This window comes from Lepidochelys olivacea, assembly GCF_965140295.1.
Source record: "Lepidochelys olivacea isolate rLepOli2 genome assembly, chromosome: 8".
Classification (NCBI taxonomy): Eukaryota; Metazoa; Chordata; order Testudines; family Cheloniidae; genus Lepidochelys; species Lepidochelys olivacea.
The window spans coordinates 94,765,835-94,784,507 of NC_140418.1; positions in this window are offsets into that span (position 1 = coordinate 94,765,835).

Genomic DNA, 18,673 nt, shown 5'->3' on the forward strand with positions numbered 1-18,673 from the left:
GTTTTTAGGTTTGAAAAATTCAGTTGAACTTGTTTTTGTTTTAACTTTTGTCCAGATCTGTAAACTTACAGGGCCTGATTCCTCATTTTCTTACAGCAGGTATAGAAAAGGAGTAACCTCACTGAAATCAATGGAGTTACACTAACATAATATTGCTGTGAACGAGTCAGAATAAGGCCCGGATTTCCAGCCAGGACTAGAAGTAGAAGTGCTGAATGATGCCACATGTATTGCCACATGTAGGCTGATAGTTATTGTATGTTGATACAGTAGTATATCATATGTCCATACATTATATAATAGAGGACTCAGCAAAGAAATATTAACCAAATGAATCAGCCCTGAAGAGCTAATCCAAACAGGAACAAATATTAACCCAATGAATCAGCCCTGAAGAATTGAGGCAAAGTGTTGAAATCTAGTTCCACAAAATAGCCTGGCTGCTCTCCTATTTTTATGTTCACCACCAAACTTTCATTAATTTAAACATGTGTTAACAGACACCACATAGCATTTTGGGATAATAAATATGAGATTTATTTAATTTCCTTAACTATGAAATATGGGTCAAGCAAAATACATGATGGTTCATATTTTTTTTTTTAAAAAAAGCATCGATTTAACAAAATTCAGACATAGCCATGTCTGATTGTATTTACAGTGTTTACGGATTTGGAAATCTCCAAAGAGATCAGAGGAAACCTAAGGCAACATGAGCAGTCCTGAGTACATTGAGTGTAATTCTTTTTTGGTAACTCATAAATATGCCACAGGTCTTTACAAAAATCCTTGTAACAATACGTAAAGATTCCATAATCTTACAGAAAATCTCCAGTTTAAAGTTGATGTTTAAAACAGGCCCTTTGACATATTAAATTATTCTATGTAATTTACATCTCCTTGAATTTTTTGCCTCTCCCAAACAAATCAGTAGTCATTCAGAGGCTTAGAAAACAGAACCCCTGCATTAAGAAAAAAAGATCATGCATATGTGCTACATGGACCTAAATCAAATTACAACTACCAATAGATTATGTCTCACCTCATCTCCCTTCTTGGGATTTAATGGAAAACTGGCACTAAATGTTGTGAGAGAAAAATACCTGCCACAAAAAATAAATCTGTCAAATTTAGGAAAATCCATTCATCAGAGGGGGGAAAAATACAATGAAATCATGAAAGGTTACAGAATAAGTCTGTAACTATTTTGGCTCTAATATTTAATCTCCTTCCACCATTCTGTAATGTGACCGTGGTCCTATAACATGATAGATAGCAGTAAATGTATAATGCAGTCAGGATATTACTAATATATTAGAGCAATGCCAGCCTTTTTTTGGAGTCTTACTGATTTCATCTATAGGGACAGATCCTCAGGTGGTGTTAATCTGTGCCATCCATTATTTCATGGCCAGGTACATGTGACTTCAATGGAGCAACATCAATTTGCACCTGCTGAGGATCTGGCTCTAATCTTCAGTGGAAAGTCTCAGTTAAAGCAAAGCAGCGAACAAAGATTGGTTCTAGTTAAACACAATCCTACGTTGTTCTGTTAGCCATGACCGGGATCACAGGTTCATACTGAACAAAAAATATTGACGGGGACTTCACTGAAGAAAGGGCCTTAGTTCTAGTCCTTTTACACAATAAAGGCCTTTGTCCCTGGCATACATTGAAACTGATCCTGAGTTTTCATATAGCTCAGGCAAACCCTGCTTCAAAGAAATCCCATCCAACACAGTGAAGAGATTGACATTGCAAAGAGGTTTGTTTATTGGTGTGAACCTGTGCCCTCCCCCTCCCCAGCAACAGACTGAGTCAAACAGCTTCTGTACAGGCTTGTGAACTGCAGATAAACTTGGGAAACATATGTGAGGGATTGAACTCCTGTTTAGAAATTTGACTTTCCCAAATGACAACTTGCTGAAATAAAATGTGAAGAGTAGGCCCTTTGAAGAACTAATTACACTGCTATTTGAGGAAAAAAACCCTGATTGCCTCACAGAGATGTTTAAACAATACACATAGGCGAGGAGTCCTTCCTTAGGACTTTTAAAGAAACAGGGAACCATTTTTCAGTTACTTATTAGCTGAAGAGCCTGAAAGGATGCTTGTTGGGAATCTGCCTACAGACCACTCTGTACAGTGGAACCCTTTTAAAGTGAAATATTTTTTGACTGTGTCATATAGACAATATATTTTTGTGTAACAACCTTTCCCTATTTCACATGGGTGTTGTGAAGCTTAATTCACTAAATGGTGAAAGGGCTTTGAAAGCACTATAAGAGTGCAAAGTATTATTATTAGAACTTCACGAACAACTGCAAAAATATCCACAAATATTAGCTGATATGCAACATTGGATTGCCTTTGACTGTAATTGCACCTCTTGTGTGTACAGAGGGCCATTAATTATTGGTTGCAGAGACCCATAGGCATTAAGGCAGTGTAGACGTGGGAAGCACTGCTTAGCCACGTATAAACCTGTCGGGTAGGTATCCTGGGGTTCAGACATGTAGGGCACTCTACTCACCTAAGACATGCCTGACCATCTACACTACTATTTATACCTGTGCTAGCTGGACGTGTAGTCTGCACTTACGCCACCGTCAGTGTAGACATAGCCATAGAGGTCCCCCTGGATAGAGTTAGTCCTGATTTTCACCAGCGTATACGACAAGAGGAGAGTGAGGCCCACTGTAATTGCTATGGAGATAGGTATTCTGTAAAAACTCAATCTTACAAAGCGCAGATCTTCCTCAGCTCCTACTGAAGTTGAGCTGATGGGTCTTGGTGGCACTTCTCAGGAGGGGCTTGGTGTCACCAGGCACGATCCAGCCTTAAATCAGTAAAGTGCATAAATAACTACCTTAAAAATAAGACATCCATTGTTCGTCTTCCTGTGGTGAGCTCTATCTTGTCCACGTGGCCGAGTCTTTCCCGCTTCTTGTATGGCCTATTGTTTTGCCTACTGCCTATGTTGTAGATATTTGTGCAATCCAATTTTGTGCGTTAGATTATTTTAATTCCAGCTACTAGTGTGCAAGAAAAGCCCTATATTGCACCATAATCATTAGTGTGTGACAGAATGAGCTGGACATGCCTTGAAAAAGAAATATTATGGAAAGACATAGACACTATCCATTATCACAACTATTCGAGAGGCAGCTTGGATAGTGTGCCGGATTGGGACTCAGAAAAGATGGGTACGGTTCCCAGCTCAGCCAGTGAGCTGGTGTATGATCTTGTACAAGTCACTTTGGCTCTCGGTGCCCAGGTTTCCCCCTGCCACTCTTTGTCTATTTAGATTGCAAGCCCTTTGGGAAAAAGACTGTCTCTTAGTACTTGCATGTACAGCACCTAGCACATTGGGTATCTTAGTTTGAGTCTCTAGTTGCTATCATAATATAAATTACATGATAGTATACAGTGTATTACATTACACACAAGTTATATGTATGTGCTTATATATTGATTAGTATGTCTGCTTTAATAGTTTCCAACAAAACCTTTAATAAAGAATTATAAAAATAACGTATTGCCCCACTTCAAAAAGGATAAGGCAAGGACATAGGGTAGCTTTAAAGTGGTATTTGGAAGAAAGGGGTCAGTGAATGTCAGTAAAAATCAATTTCCACATGGCTTAGTTATAGATATTTTTTATTTACTGATCCTAATATTATTGTAGTTCTTTGTTAAAAAATCCACAAAACATTTTAAAGCATTTTTTAGCAAACATAAATGCTAAAAAAGTCCATTCTTTGTTCCCCTGGTTCTAAAACAGACACACACACAGAGACAAAAGTTAGGCGGAAGAAAATTCACAGCAGCTGTGCAAATAAAATAAAACAGCATACTGATTTTTGTTGACTGTGATTCTGAACATCTTGATATCTGTGCTTACTTAGTGGGAGCCCAAGGCAAACTATGGGAAGGAAGTAGAGATATTGAACCAGAGGACACAACTGCAGGCAAGTTGTGCATCTCCAATGAAAATGTAAACTAGAACAAGAGTACACAAGATGAATTCCCCGGAGTGGGAAGGTAGGGAGAGAGAGGTTTCTATTCCAACAGATCTTGTTTAATTAGGGCTTGGGATGCAGTATTGCACTAAACATATATTATTTCAGCAGACAGTTATTAACACAGCATCACATTCTACATATTCGATCTCCTAATTCAATCTTCAGCTGCTTTGTTGCACTTCCTTTGCAGTGGGTGACATTCACTGCTGGGCAGAGGCCCACCACAAGATTGATGAACCACTTCAGTTCCACGTAAGCCCTATTTGGAAGGCTTAAGTGGTGAAGAGGCCGGTGAGGGCTCTCTATAGTGTTGAATTTCACCCTAGTCTATTTGCAGAAAGAAAACGTAAAAGGGGGAAACTGAACCAGACATGCCAAACCCGCAAAAAAAAACCCGCAGAAAGTGGGCTTGGTTTTGGCTTAATGGGCTTGTGAGTTACTTATTGGCTAGTTTTTGGCTTGTAGCTTGTTGCTTCTTTTTTTTTTTTGGATCGGCTCGGGGCAAGCAGGGGCAAGGGTGGGAGAGAGTCGGGGTGCACAGTGGGCCCACCACAGTCCCAGACTGCATGCTGGGGGGATCTACTCACATAGAGTGTTGGAGTTCTTAGGGATTGGCTTGTTTTGAAATCGGATTAGCTTGATTTTTGGCTTATTGTGAAAGTCGGGGTGCTTATTTACCGCGTGAAAGTTGGCAACTGTGATCTGAACACAGCCAAAGCAGATTTCTTTAAAAATTCGAACCATCATTGGGACAATGTTTGGAGTAGAGCTGTTAAAAAAATACCATCAAAACTGGGAGGGTTTGAATTGAAAATTTTCTGGTCAGTACTGGTTTGGAGTATGTATGCAGCTTGTTGGGAGAGTAAAGTGAGAAACTGAGTCACAAGCCCACCCAATTTAGGTTTAAGCAGATTTAATCTTTATGTCTACAATTTCAGACAGAATTATTGTTCTTATAATGCCTGGACATACATTTAAGCCGGACACACAATAACGGACAAGACAGAATAGGTAAATGGGCCCAAGTTACTGCATTCCAGGGCATCAGGAAGTCCTTTCACCTTCCATGATAGCTGTCACCTCCCTTGATCTCCTAGTCTGGTCCTTTTGTCCTGTTCTTTAATTTCTGGTCTGGTGCTTTTCTGGTTTTGGGACCTGTAGAATGTGAACAGTCACAAACAGTGCCACCTAGTGGTCAGGCAGAGCGGTGGTGGGTCATCTCCCCATTGAAACACAGTCTTGTCTTTCAGCTCCGCCCCAAAGGGTTTCCAGTCCTTCCCTTTTAGCACAGAGACTTTGGGGTCTGGACCTTTGAATTCCAGGTCTTCTCCAGCTGGGTTCTCACCCAAGGTGAAGGCTCCTATTGTTGTTACATTTTCTTGGAGTGAGTAGGGGAGCCGGGCTCGCATTCTCTACTGGGCTCCAGTCCAGGGCCCAACAGAGGGAAGCTACACTCTGCACCTTGGGGTGCCAAGCAGTCACCCCCCGAATCACTTCCTACCTCAGTCTTCTTTAACTTCACTGAGTAAATCTAAGAATCTTCACTTGAGCCTCTGGGCTGCACTCAGTCACCTGACTCTCTTTTGTATGTCTGCCCAGCTCTGTGTAAGCAGGGGAACAGTCCCGCTATTGTGGGGAACTTTCCTGGCTTCTGCATTACCCCGGTGAAGTGGGCTAGCGAAAGGATCTGAGTCCTCGCTCCCACTTCCTTTACCCAGTGGCCTCCCTTCCCTTAAGGACTCCCTTTCTACTCTTCTGTCTGGCAGAGTCCTCGGAACCCCAACAAGGCTGGGCCCAGGATTCCTGGGGGGCTCGACTCCCAACCCTGCTGTGGTCACCTAGGACAGGGGCTAGGGTGTCCCCACTCCGGGGTACTCTCTCTGCCCTGGGCACTTCTCTGACCCACTGACTATTACATACAAGTTAAAACAAATGCAAGTTATTTAATCAACAATTAATTTTAAAAAGAATAAGGAAAAATGGGAAAGGTTAAAGGAAACACATCACTCCGCTCTGTGGCAGGGAACATCACAAACAGTGTCTCTGGAATGTCAGGGCCGTTCACAGTCTGTTCCTTGTAAGTCCCAGGCCTCTTCTCAGGCCCTGGCTGTGCTGCAGGGATGCTGTGGGTTGGACATTCGCTCTGGTGGTGGCCACACGCTCTCAGGCTCTAAGTGGTAGGACCCTTCTTCCCAGTGTCGCCCCTGCCCTGTCGGGGTTACGATCCAAGCCTGGCCTGCAGAGCCTCTTGGCTGAGGCGTCTCCCTGTGCTGGGCCCCCAGGGTCCCCCTCGCTCTTCCCAGCTGCTCACCGCACCCAGCTCCGGACTGCTCCAGCTCCACCACTCTGTCTCAGCACTGCTGCTGCTCTGCCTCCAGCTCCCTGGGCTGCTTCGCTGGCTCTCGTTGCTACAGCTCTGCTCCCAGGACAGGTCTGCTCTGCAGGCTGCTTCTGTGACTCTGCTCCTAGCACTGACCTGCTTCCCGGGCTGCTTTGCTGGCCCCTCTGGCTCTGGTTGCTGTAGCTCTGCTCCCAGGGCAAGTCTGCTCTCTCTGGGCTGTGCCCCTGGCTTTGGGGCTGCAGCTCTGCTCCCAGGACAGGGTCTGCTCTCTGGGTGGCTTTTCTGGTCCCTCTGGATCTGGCCCAGCTCTGCCCCCCAGCTCAGCTTGGGCCCCTGCTTTCTCCTTAGCTCGGCTGCACTCTGTCTGACCCAGGCAATTCCAGCTCACAGGGAAGATGGGACCTCCCTGGCCTCCTGACTCCCTGATTAGCCTGCCCGCCCTGTCATTCAGGCTGACCTGGAGCATTGGCCTCTCCCCATTGTTCCTGGGGACTGTCAGTCTCAGGGACCTGATTCCCCATCGACCCTTCCCCCTTTTTAGTACTGGGAGCTAGCAACTAAAACACCCCCACTGAATGTTAGTAAGGGGGCAAGAGTCCCCTTACATCTGCGCTGTCAGGTCCTAGTACTTCCCCCTCAGAGCAGTACTTCCCCCTCAGAGCAACCACTTGTTCCCTTCCACTACCTGCCTCTGAGCCCCACTGCTCCCCTTTCTAAGCCCCACCTCCAGCTTGTACAGGCTTTGCAGGTTAAGCCCTCGCTCTCCAGTGTGGGATTTGTATACTCCATCACAGGCCCATATTCACTAGGATTCTCATACATTTTCACATTCCCCATTACTCAACTTTTCTCCCGTCAGCATTTAACAGATGACCCACTGAGTTTTTATGTAACCCCGACATTGCACATGCACAAGCTTTGCATAACGTCTACATTTTTCTGGCTCGGTTTGCAGCTTCGTGGTCAAGACAACCAGGCACACACTGTTTCTGAGCTTCTCAAAAAAAAAAAAAAGGGGTGGGGGGAGGCAGTTATTTGTCAAATGACAAATAACTACCTTACAGCTTCCAACACGACACATTATTTATCTTGCCTGCAGTAACATCATTTTAAACTAATCAGCAATTTATGTCAACGGACAATTGGCAAGAATACATTCATGCCATGCCCATCCTTTAATCTTATCATTACCCATACTTCAATTTTATATTTTAAATGTTATGAGTCAGTACTGTATATGTGTATTATCCTCCCCCTTAATCTATTAGAAAGGTTTTGGAGAGCATGCTATGGTTCTTTAATGTCAACTTTTCTTATCTTCTACAAACACAGATTTGTCAGGAGATTTTTACATTACTCAAAGTCCAGAAACTTTGTACTTTTATATTGCCAAACTTGTCAGTGTTTTTCCTGTTACCAATTTTGAGGTGCTCTGGTTTTTGGGCCTTGGTATTTAGTTGTTTTTGGTGGTACCCTAACAATCTCTTATGATGATCTGGAACAGCCATTCTCAACCTTTTTCCTTCTGAGGCCCCCCTCCCCAACATGCTATAAAAAGTCCACGGCCCACTTTTGCTACAACAACTGTTTTTCTGTATATAAAAGCCAAGGCCAGCGTGAGCGGATATCAAGCAGGGCAATTGCCTGGGGCCCCATGCCACAGGGGTCCCCGTGAAGCTAAGTTGCTCAGGCTTCTGCGCCAGGTGGGAGAGCTCAGGGCCCTGGGCGTCAGCCCCACATAGCGCGACTTCAGCTTTCTTACTTGGGCCCCAGCAAGACTAACACTGGCCCTGCTTGGCAGCCCCCCTGAAACCTGCTCGCGGGCCCCCAGGAGGACCCGGACCCCTGCTTGAGAACCACTGATTTGGAATATTCCTGCCACATCTCAGCAAAAAGAGTGTGGTTCTCTTTCAAATCAAATCCCCATAGCAATCTCCAGGCAAAACCGCCCACCCTGATTCTCCAATCTCAGATCTCTCTCATTATTCTGCAATTGTGCTATGGGGCTGACTCCTCAGCTGGTGTGAATGGGAATAGCTCTGTTGAAGTCAATGGAACTACATCGATTTACATCATCTTAGGCTCTAGCTGCATTGACTGGTATGAATAGGAATTCTATGCTCACGTGGGCAGCTATTTGAGCAAGAGGAGTCAGATTCTCAGCATGTCTAAATGGGTGATGTTCCATTGACGTCAATGGCACTATTCTGATTTACGTGAACTGAGGGTGTGGCCTGTAATGTAGATTGAGGAAGTTTGCCCTGCATCTTTGTTATTTCCTTATCTAGTCCCCCCACAATAAAACCCTATTAATTAAAAATATATAGTTTTATTAGTGCTTTCCCCCATTTTGCATTCTTTTTGGAAAATATTCCTGATAAAAATTTCTTATTTGGATGCGTGATAACCAGCCCACATCCTCTCAGTCTGGGTCACCATGAAAAGCGGATGTTCTTTAAAAAAAATCCTCATGTATTGCATTAGGAGTGGAACAGGCCCTATATTAACTGCTACTCCGGATGCCATAGAGCTAATGAAAGAGCCATCCTTCCCATTTTAATAACTTTAAGAAAACACATTCAAAAAGGGCTTCCAAAGTATTAATGCTTCTGTTTTTAACATTTGGAAAATCTGAAGTTATGTGAAGATCAACATGCACAAAGCACAGGCGTGCTGCTCTGAATTCATATTACGGATGGACACGTTCCAGTGTAATATGCTGATTGCTCAGAGATGCAGCAGGAATTAAAGAAGAAAAAATGCTTTTGTGCTTTGAACAATCCTACTGAAATATGAAAATATTTGTTTTGCATGAGGATGGAAAACCATTTGTCTCCACAAAAAAACTCTTTGCCAAAGAGCGCTCAAAAATGCAACATTTCAGAAATGATAATGGGTGTGGTGCGCTACCAGAGTGAATGATCATCTGTACATTTGGGGGGGGGGTGTTTGACTGAAGAGAGGACAAAACAGGCAACAACAGCTGGTTTCACAGTGCACATAAATAAAAGGGATAGCTGTAAAAACACCCATAAAGCACCGGAGGGTTCAGCACATTCTCAGGCTTTTAAAATATTTTTCCCTTTTGCAGCGTGATTAGTGCTCATCAAAGCTGCTGGATTGATGGCCCTGGAAACTGATTTTCTCTGTTTAGCCAAAGGCCAGGAAAAAAGCAAAGTCACCAACAAGGTATCAGTTGCCCCATGCTGCTCTGCCACTTGAACCTGACTGGAATGACCAGCTAGGGGTGAAAGCATATTTCAGGCTTCAAGTCCATTTGCTCTAAGGCCTATCTGAAGGCTGTAGAAGAAGCTGATTTACATCTCCCTTCTTCTGGAGCTGGTGTTGCCAAAAGAGGCAACATGCTAACTCCTCTGCTGTGGAGGATGAGGGATATCTCTTTCTACTCTTCAACAATCCACTCCCGTCAGCCCTGGAGCAGCATTAGTATCTCATCCTGAAGTGATTGCTATTGTTTAATATGGTGGCGGTGAGAGATGCCTCAACCATGTTGGAGTTCCCATTTTTCTAGGTGCTGTATAAATATATAGTAAATGACAGTCTCCTCACCAAAGTGCTTACCGTTTAACAGACAGGACATAAAAGGAGGAGGAGATAAACAAGTGGGTGCGGGAGTTGAGGGAGGTTTGGATGGGGGTAAAATATAAAAGGATCAGCTCAATGTGAGCTGAATATGATTTTCTGTGCCACCGCAAAGCAGTCTGAGTGTGATATCTGCCACCTTGGCCAACACATTAGGGATTGAACCAGAGGATGAGCTGCTATAGCTTGAATAAAATAACAGAGGCTCCATAGGTGGGGCTGTACAGACTCATATTCTCTGTGGATCAGGTATAGAAGGACTATACCTTCTGGTATAGTGGAACAGGACTGGTAACGTGCTCACCAGTGGATTACATAAGTCAAAGGCTTGACTGCGTTTTTCTAGAAGTGACTTCATTTGGCATGAGATATCTGATACATGGTTTAATTTTTTTATCACTCGAGTTTTCTTGTACTAGACAACATATTTGCAGCTGCAATGTGCTGATGATTCCCTGTGCACAGCAGTGTTTCTCCTGAGAGGCTCCAGTTAGCCCTTTCAAAAGTCTGCATTGTAATGTTCTGTACTTTGCTTTTCTGCCACATCACTGACAAATTGAGTCCCTGAGTCTTGAGTATCACTAGAATGACGAGCAGGCAAAAATCACAGCCAAGTTAACCAGAGCTATTTGCTAGCCATTGATTTGTTTCCCTCCTTGACCTTCGTGTGGCAGTGCTCCAAACATTAGCCCATGTACCACTGGGATCTTACATATCATTTCTAAGTCTTTACTCATCATTTATTAAATCATGGTCATCCCAGTTTTCATGAAAGTTTCTAACTTTTAGAGGCTGATCCTGCTCACATTGTAGTGAATGGAGAGTTTTGCTATTAACTTCCTCAAGAGAAGGATTGGATCTTAAAATGCTAAGGATGCCTCCAAATTACTCATTTTAGAGGGCTAGCAATACTCTATGTGGAAAACTATTTTTCATTTATATTCAGCTGTTATTTTTGAAGGAGGAACGTATCAGTCTGGCACTGGTGAAGTATTATGATTTAATAGCTTGTTTATCTCTCAGCAGAAGAGCATGTTGCTGCTATTTGAACTAAGGAATCCAGTCCTGTCCTCTTTTCCTGTCCCTCTTGCTAATAAATGCCCAATTCTGTTCTAGTCTGACTTGTTGACCAGGCAAGAGCCATTGAAGTCAATGGGGCCAAATGCATGAATGAACAGGGGACGCTCCTGGGAATAAAAAGGTTCTTCATGTGTATATGGTAGCAACCAATTCTGCTGCACAGATTGAAGTTTGAAGTTAAACTGCTCTTTTCTGGTTCAGTGCTAAGCAGTTGTTTTAAACAGTGTAGCTAATACAGCACCTAAAAACGATTTAGGCCCCAGCCTTCAGTTGTGACAGGCTGCTCTGTGCCACTCCACTGGCACAAAGCAGCCCTGAAACTGGTACATCCGTCCCACTCTAGTGCAGGGAAATCCTCCAGTGGTATAGAGCCAGCACAATAACATTGGCAGCTGCTATAAATTAGAGCAGCCTACAGGCCCAGCGCAAAGCCCCCCCAGGATGCAAGTTAACATAAATGAGTACCAAAGCCACTTTTGCACCACCCACTCCAGCCTCCTGAGTTGCACAGTGATCTCTTTACCTACAACCGAGGATCGGTTGCATAAGAAAATAGCCTTTTAATACCACCTAATAAAATGCTGCATGAGAACAGTTGTATCTGAATGGTGCTCAGACTACAAAATACTATTAATAGTGTCCTCCAGTGCCCCGTAAGACACCTCTGCACATGGTACATACACTCACACGGTTAGGGGTGCTGGAGTACTCAGCAGCTATGCTTTAAACTCTAGAACCAGCCCCTTCTATCAATTAAATGGGGGCTAGTTTCATTGAATGAAATCCGAGTGGCACCTGCAGAACAGAGAGAGCATTTGGCCCTCAGGGTCTAATTCCGTGCTGATTCATGCCACGCAAACCTAGTGGTGTTACATGAGATGTGCGTCAGCGCAGATGTGGGCTTTCAATTCTTCTGCAGCTCGGCTGCAGCATTTTAGGTGTTATTAAACGAGAACATTTTCACCTTATTGTTGTGGGTTTTTTGTGGGGGGCTGTATAATAAGTATATATATATATATATATACTTATATAACATATATAACAGGGAAAGTTATTAGGGGCTGATCCTGTGAGATGTTCAGTGCACTTCACTTCCATTGACTTTAAGCCCAAACATACACAACTGGCTCAATGTGACTTCAATGGGAGTATAGGGCTGTCTGAACTTTGGCCCTATGAGAACCATAAAACATACTTCAAGGGTATTCTTGGCGGTAGAAGCCCCAAAAGCACCAAGTTAAATGGAAACCTCAGATCCCGAACCAGACGTCTTAGAGTTAACTAGGAAATTAATTTAAAAGAATGAAAATGAATAATATCTCCCAAGCCCAGCAACATAAATGGAAGAAGTCCAATGTCTCCCTGAAGGCCTGAGAGTCAACAGCCTCTTCCACTGCAAGCATTAAAGATGTCTCTTCAAACAATAAAAAATGTGTATTTTGGAGCTTGAGGGAAGTCTGCCCTCAAGAATCTCTTTGTCCATCAGCATTGACTAAAGCATATGAAATACTGAAGACTTTATGGGATCCTCTAGCGAACATATTCCCTCATTCTAACCCCAAGGATTCTTTTCCCCATTAGAATATAATCTTCCATACTTTGGCCACTTTCCTTCTTATCACATATAACTAGAACAGATGATCTCTCATTAAATTATTTGAGAAATACATATTTGGATACAGCTGTCCGGAATACAACGAAGCTCTGTCCTTTCCAGGGTACTTATTTCAAGTGTGATCCACAATGTCCAAAGTGTGAGACACTGTAATAGAAAATGACAATGGGCTTCACAATCCAGCAGATCCATGTTGTTTTGGAAATGTAACAGTATCTTATCCGTTCAGTACTATGTTCTGCTCAATTGCCCTGTTACCACAGAGGATAAAATCCTACTACTGCTAGCAGCTCATAGAGTTATTTCTTTAGCTCAAATGGTAGAGGCCCATGCTTTTAGGCCTGAAAGTTTCAGATTCAGATCCTGATGATGACCCAGGAGATGGATTGTTAAATATTCAAAACACCAAAGCAATATGGCTCCATTATGATACCAAACAAGTTCATTCTGACATTACAAGCTCGCATACCCTTGGCCCTCATTTTGAAGTTAGGATGGCTTTATGTTTAAATAATACTGACCAAAGTGGAGAACATTCTCTGTCAATAGCTAGATGAAGTTGTCATTGGTGTTATAAAATTAAAATGATGAAAAATTCCCAACCCTGACACTTTTCTATGGGTGATACTGTTTTGGGTAGAACAGAAGACACACTACAAAGGAATTTACAAAGGAAAAGAGTATCAGTATCCCCTTTTTACAGATGTCAAAACAGAGGCACGGAGTGATAAGTGATTTGGACACATTTTCCTAGAAGATTAGGCCTTGATCAAGCAAAGCATTTAAGCATGTTTATAACTATAAATACTGAGCAGTCCTAGTGATGTCTCAAACATGCTTTTAAAGATAGAATATGCTTAAGTGCTTTATTGGATCAGGCCCTTAATGCTGAGTGTATTAGACAATTAAGCTGCTCAAATCCATTCAGCTTGTAACGATCCTTTACAGGTGCAGTATGCGCTAATAAAAATGAATAGAAAGAACACTCCCATTTCATAACTTTAAAGAGACAATTGAATTCCTTTAAAAACATGTACAACATGAATTCCTGGAAAGGGTGAGGAGCCAAGAGTGAGAATTAAAAAAACAATGAGGCCCCTGGGGAGATTTTCAAAGACACAGGTTAGGTACCCTACCTCCTGTCGAGAGAGGCAATGTCACCTCGTGGATAGAGAAGTAGACTGGGACTCAGAACACTGGGGTTTAATTTCTGGCTTTGCCACTGGCTTGTTTGGGCAAGTCACTTTACCACTCTGTGCTTCAGTTTCCCCATCTGTGAAATGGAGATAATGATACTCATTTCTTTGTAAAATGGTCTGAGATCTACTGATTAAAAGTGCTATATGAGAGCTAGGGATGATGATGATGATGTTAATGGGCGTTGGGTACCTCCCTCCCATTTCTGCCTTTCAAAATCTCCCCCAAACCCAGAGGCTCATGGCATTCCCAACACAGCAGCAAATTATACACTAACTCAGAGAGAAAGACTAAAAGTAAAGCAGTTTTCAGGCCTGGTGTGAAGCATGCACATCTCTTGCTTTCCAGAGGGCTGCGCAGCATCAGACGTTTTTGTCTACACTGTCCTTCCCTTAAAGAACTGAGGCCCCAGCACTGAGCCAGCTGTGTGGTCAGTACGAGCATGAAACAGTGAAGGTTGGTGGGTGCAGGTAAATGAAGCATGTTATCCACAAAACCTGGGGATTTGAGATGTTGCCCAGGGTCAAATTTTGCCCTTTGCAGAGAGGCAGCACAAGGCACTTATATGATGCCTAGACCTTGTGCTGGAGCTCTGCACAGGGGTGGATTTCACCCTCAGGATAGGTGGTCCAGGCCAGATCTGTACTACTGCTTCACAGAAGGCATGCGGAGTAATGGAAAAGGGGGCACGTGACACATATTCAAACTGTGGTTGTCTACAGTGTTGTTCTACAGTGTCCTTGTGTGATCATAAATGACAGGGGCGTGGTCTGGGTGACTATGAGTAGGAAGGGAAATGGACCATACAAATGGGAGCCAAGGTGTCCACCAGACAATGTCTCTATTAAGATGTGGTCCATATGATGAAAAGTTTGATCATCCTGCGCTACACCCATGTGACGTGACCTTCTATGTGCCAGGGGGCAAATGGGATATACAGAGTCCCAATTATAGGACAATAGCAGGTGGTTGGGTTGTTCAACCCGCCCAAAACTAGTACCTCACATACCTGTTGGTCATAATAGATACTCTGTGACAATGCTACATGTCAACCTTCCCCTCTTCTGCCTTAGCTGGCCCAGGGCTTGAATGTTATTCTCCTAGCCATCTTGTTTGGGAATCTAAGCAACACTGGACATAGCTACATGCAAAAAAATCCTGTGGCAGCAAGTCTCAGAGTCCGGCTACCAACTGACTCGGGCTCGCAGGGCTGTGGCTGCAAGAGCAAAAATAGCAGTGCAGACATTTGGGCTTGAGCCCAGGCTCTAAGACTCACCCTCCTCACCGAGCTTCAGAGTAAGTTGAGCTGGGCTCAGAAATTCGCTGCTGCCTGTTTGAGGTGAAGATGTACCCATGGTCCTTTCATGGGCATGGTATGTTGTGTCTGCTACCAGCCACTCCTGGCTAAGTACTGAGCACAGCAGCCAACGGATGGTTGCAAAGAAGTGAGGCTCCAACAGCACTGCTGGTGAATTTTTGGCACAGCTCTTCTCGCTGGGCACAATATTGCACCATAGCAGAGGCCTGGGCTCAGCATCATTAATTGGAGAGAAAGACAGGAGAAGAAAAGATGTGCATGATGAGAAAAGCAAGATTACAGAGTAGAACGCTTTGCCTGTCCTCGTTTTAATGTTACTGATTGAAAACAGAGTCATGATCTCCACTACAGAAGTTTATTAACCTAATCCCTGTTTGCTGGTGGGAATGGCATGCTGAGCTTTTCCATCAGCCTAGTACTTGGAAGTGGAAGCATGGCACACTGGTGCAGTTTATCTTGTAGTGAACTAATGACTCCAAAGAGACTGCTTTAACAAGGGGTTAGTAAACTTCACAGTTGTCTGCAATATTTTTACTGGAAGTTACAGAAACTATTCAAACATCTGTCTAGATAAGTAAACAAATAAAGCTTTAAAGCCTGTTGACACATACGTTATAGCTGACTCACTATTTCTGACATGGAGGTAATCAATGGACTCAAGTTACATTATTGAAGGAATGTGTCAGCTAATAGGATATGCTTTCTAAGACAAGTACAGCGTGGTGCGTGTGTGAATCCTTCATATGGACTTAAAAACTGGGCCTCATCTAAGTCTCTGGCTCTCTAGATAGTATTAGCACTTCACTGATGCCCCCCAAAAGAATCTTGTAAGGTTTTCTTTTCCAGAGCAAATGGTGGCAGTGTGAATATTTTTAATATATCTTCCTCTTCAGCAAAACATACCAATGGCAACAAGTTCTATGGTATTTTAAATATATCCTAATATAAGCGTCATATCCTTACTCTGTTGTAGGTCAAAAGCAGTGATTCTACAGTTTAATACAATGAGCTTTGGGACAATATGTCTTGTGCAAAATAATAATGTTTAGAGCAGTGGAAAGAACTGTATGTATGAGGAACCATTCAGCCTACATCAAAAACTGTGCCCGTATTAGGCACAATAGAGCATTTCATCCCCGAGGGGAAAATATTCATAATATTTCATCTGAACTATACATCCCACTAATGTCTATATTCCCCTAGTAGGAAAAGTTATCGCCTATGCTGGACAATAGATCGTCATATGCACTTTTAAAATATAGGCACTTCAGGTAACCCCTTTGAAGACTGCGAGATTGCTCATGTGAGTAAGGGTTTGTAGGATCTGACCGATATATTATGTGTGATAGACCCAGGCCAGTTGGGTACAGCAGAGTAGTAGAAGGTTACAAGAAGTGGAAGGTTGGACATATGACCAGGGAAGAGTATAAAAATATTGCTCGGGCATGTAGGAATGTTATCAGGAGGGCCAAATCGCACCTGGAGCTGCAGCTAGCCAGAGATGTCAAGAGTAACAAGAAGGGTTTCTTCAGGTATGTTGGCAACAAGAAGAAAGCCAAGGAATGTGTGGGCCCCTTACTGAATGAGGGAGGCAACCTAGTGACAGAGGATGTGGAAAAAGCTAATGTACTCAATGCTTTTTTTGCCTCTGTTTTCACTAACAAGGTCAGCTCCCAGACTGCTGCGCTGGGCATCACAAAATGCGGAAGAGATGGCCAGCCCTCTGTGGAGATAGAGGCGGTTAGGGACTATTTAGAAAAGCTGGACGTGCACAAGTCCATGGGGCCGGACGAGTTGCATCCGAGAGTGCTGAAGGAATTGGCGGCTGTGATTGCAGAGCCACTGGCCATTATCTTTGAAAACTCGTGGCGAACCGGGGAAGTCCCGGATGACTGGAAAAAGGCTAATGTAGTGCCAATCTTTAAAAAAGGGAAGAAGGAAGATCCTGGGAACTACAGGCCAGTCAGCCTCACCTCAGTCCCTGGAAAAATCATGGAGCAGGTCCTCAAAGAATCAATCCTGAAGCACTTGCATGAGAGGAAAGTGATCAGGAACAGCCAGCATGGATTCACCAAGGGAAGGTCATGCCTGACTAATCTAATCGCCTTTTATGATGAGATTACTGGTTCTGTGGATGAAGGGAAAGCAGTGGATGTATTGTTTCTTGACTTTAGCAAAGCTTTTGACACGGTCTCCCATAGTATTCTTGTCAGCAAGTTAAGGAAGTATGGGCTGGATGAATGCACTATAAGGTGGGTAGAAAGCTGGCTAAATTGTCGGGCTCAACGGGTAGTGATCAATGGCTCCATGTCTAGTTGGCAGCCGGTATCAAGTGGAGTGCCCCAGGGGTCGGTCCTGGGGCCGGTTTTATTCAATATCTTCATAAATGATCTGGAGGATGGTGTGGATTGCACTCTCAGCAAATTTGCGGATGATACTAAACTGGGAGGAGTGGTAGATACGCTGGAGGGGAGGGATAGGATACAGAAGGACCTAGACAAATTGGAGGATTGGGCCAAAAGGAATCTGATGAGGTTCAATAAGGATAAGTGCAGGGTCCTGCACTTAGGACGGAAGAACCCAATGCACAGCTACAGACTAGGGACCGAATGGCTAGGCAGCAGTTCTGCAGAAAAGGACCTAGGGGTGACAGTGGACGAGAAGCTGGATATGAGTCAGCAGTGTGCCCTTGTTGCCAAGAAGGCCAATGGCATTTTGGGATGTATAAGTAGGGGCATAGCGAGCAGATCGAGGGACGTGATCGTTCCCCTCTATTCGACATTGGTGAGGCCTCATCTGGAGTACTGTGTCCAGTTTTGGGCCCCACACTTCAAGAAGGATGTGGATAAATTGGAGAGAGTCCAGCGAAGGGCAACAAAAATGATTAGGGGACTGGAACACATGAGTTATGAGGAGAGGCTGAGGGAGCTGGGATTGTTTAGCCTGCAGAAGAGAAGAATGAGAGGGGATTTGATAGCTGCTTTCAACTACCTGAAAGGGGGTTCCAAAGAGGATGGCTCTAGACTGTTCTCAATGGTAGCAGATGACAGAACGAGGAGTAATGGTCTCAAGTTGCAGTGGGGGAGGTTTAGATTGGATATTAGGAAAAACTTTTTCACTAAGAGGGTGGTGAAACACTGGAATGCGTTACCTAGGGAGGTGGTAGAATCTCCTTCCTTAGAGGTTTTTAAGGTCAGGCTTGACAAAGCCCTGGCTGGGATGATTTAACTGGGAATTGGTCCTGCTTTGAGCAGGGGGTTGGACTAGATGACCTTCTGGGGTCCCTTCCAACCCTGATATTCTATGATTCTATGATTCTATGATTCTAAGGCCACTGGATTAGCAGTTTTCTGTTCCTTGACTGACCAGAGCAGGGGCTGCTCCAGGCTAGGGTGGACACATGACTCCAATTAGCCTGCAAAGAGTCAGTTGAAGCGTTAGGCTAATGAGAACACCTGACTCCAATTAACCTGAAAAGAGTCAGGTGAGTCTGT